We start from the raw sequence: 2,849 nt of genomic DNA, 5'->3' as shown, positions 1-2,849 counted from the left end.
TTTTTTTTTAGTTTTATCAAATTAAGAGGTTGTTTGAGAATAAATTTCAAACCGTGTTTTTTTAAAAATAATTTTTAATATTTTTTTATTATAATATATTAATGTTACAAATAATTTTAAAAACAAAATTTTTTATTTTATTTTAATACATAATTCATAATATCTGAATTCATTCATTTAACAGTTATCTTTAATATACACAATCTCTTTGTCTCCTTTTACAATACTTTTAATCTGAATATCTTTTAGGAAAAAATGCATGATGGAAATGTTCTCTCGGACCCACCTCATGGAAAAAATACATGATGGCACCATCCAACGGACCCATGTCGTGGAAAAAAAGAAGCAGGATGGCATAGGACGGCAGTGTCCTCTTCATCACATTTGTTTTCATTTTGATATTATTTTGTTTTTATGTTTTAAAATTATTTTTTAAAAATTAAATTAAATTAAATTAAATTAAATTTTTTTATTTTAAATTAATAATTTTAAATCATTTTAATATGTTAATAACAAAAATATTTTTTAAAAAAATAATAATAAAATATTATTTTAATATATTTTTAAATAAAAAATACTTTGAAAATCAATAATAACCATACTTTCAAACACTCCCAACTTTTTTTCTGGTTAATTTTTTTTCTGGCCAAAACTTTACTGCTCATCCTTTTTATATTGTTGTAGATAAATAAATTAAAAAATTATGATTTTTTAATTTCTTTCTCAATTTGTTTTACACAATTTAATTCTAATTAAACTTTAGTTGATTTTGATTTTTTATAAAAAAATAGAATTAGAAAAAGAAAGATGAAAATAAAAAAGATACCAAATATAAGTGTCATGCTACAAGTAAACTTGAATAATCAGATCAATTAACTCAAAAATAATTCAATTTAGTCAAAATATAATTTTATTTTTTTAATTTTTTTTAAAAAAGAATTTCTTGAAATGATGTTGAAGAATGGAAGTATCCAACATATATTAAAAAAAATTATATAATAAAGCATTTAATAAAAAATTCAATAATTAATCGGTGGTTAGATTTTTTTAATAATAATTTAAGAATATATTAAAATAGTTATTTAAAGAATGATAAAAACAAAATAAGAAGAATTAAGTTAGTTGAATTTATTTATTTTTACATTTTTAATTTGTATAGTTTGGAAACTTCCGATCTACGATATCGACTATATTTAGACGTGCAAACCGTATTTTTAAAAAAATTAAATTTTTTTTATATTAACCACACTTTCAAACACTCCCAACTTTTATTCTCGTTGATTTTTTTTCCTTGTCAAGACTTTACTGTTCATCCTTTTTATATTGTTGTAGATGAACTGTTTAAAAAATTATAATTTTTTAATTTCTTTTTCAATTTGTTTTTGACAATTTAGTTCTAATTAAACTTCAGTTGATTTTGATTTTTTTATGAAAGGTAAAATTAAAAAAAAGAAGGACAGAAATAAAAAAGACACCAAATATAAGTGTCATGCTATAAGTTTCACAAAGAATGCACTTTGATTTTTAAATTTTAAAAATCATGTAAATCATATAATTTTAGTAACTCAATATTTTTTAATTTGATTTTGATATAAAAATTTATTTTGTTATTTTTGAATCCCTAATTGAAAAAGAAAAGAGAGAGGTCGTCAAATTCTAGCGATAAAAAAAAAAAATATGTTGACATCGATTTAGACTACCAAAACAAATGATATTTATATCAAATAACTTTAATGTCTTTATACTACATTTTAAATTTTGAGATTAAGTTCATAGCTCTTTTTCTTTCTCTTTAAAAACAAGGAATATATAACAAGATTAAAAATATTTTATATTTCATTAAAGTAAAAAAAAAATAACTCATATAGTTACAGTATTTTCTTCTTAAGCAAATAAATTGATTTCACATGAAGGATTTTCTTCCGATCAAATAAACAAATTTATTTTAATTAGAAAATATTATTTATTTATCAAAATAATTATTATTTTGGACGGATCTTTCCCCCAAGAAAACCCAAACTCAAAGTTATCAGGAAAAACAAAGAACAACGATGGACTTCTTATAAAAATGTTTGATTGATATGACACAAAAAAATGAGTACAGTGATATGAGAAAATAAAAGTTTATATACTAAAATTAATAAAAAGTGAAAGTAATTGATGTAATGACATCGCAACCATAAACATTTGGAGGATCAAAATTAAAATAACTCATTTTTAAGCTATAATTGCTCATTCGGTCACCAATGTTACTTGTTGATAAGTTCGTGTTGGAAAAAATGTACTTTGTATTTTATAAAAAACAAAAACTGATTTTCATGACAAAAAGTATTTTAGAAATATTATTATATATTGGTGGTTTATTTTATTAATGATACTATTTGATTTTATAAATGATATAAGAAAATAAAAGTTTATATACTAAAATCATGCCTTATTTTATCAAAATTAAGGCATAATTTTCCACAAGTTATTTCCATAAAGAAAATAGCAAGTCTTTTATATCCTTTTATTTATGTTTTTCCATTAAAAACTAACATCAATCTTATTAAATTTGATTCGGCATGAAAGTTTGGTAAAAACTAAGTAAGAGTTTATCCGTTAAACTTGAATGATCAGATCAGTTAACTCGAAAATAATTCAATTTAGTCAAAACATGATTTTACTTTTTTAACTTCTTTTAAAAAACAATTTCTTGAAATGATACAATTTTAAATTAACATCAGTAAACATGAAATAACCTACACAATCATAGATTACTCATGTCTAACCATAGATTATTGTATTTTCTTTATAGTTTTGATGAACATGATGTTAATTTAATTAATAACTTTAGTTTTGATGAACAT

Source organism: Populus euphratica, unplaced genomic scaffold, assembly GCF_000495115.2.
Source record: "Populus euphratica unplaced genomic scaffold, PopEup_1.0 scaffold31.1, whole genome shotgun sequence".
Classification (NCBI taxonomy): domain Eukaryota; kingdom Viridiplantae; phylum Streptophyta; class Magnoliopsida; order Malpighiales; family Salicaceae; genus Populus; species Populus euphratica.
This window is presented reverse-complemented; position numbering follows the sequence as displayed.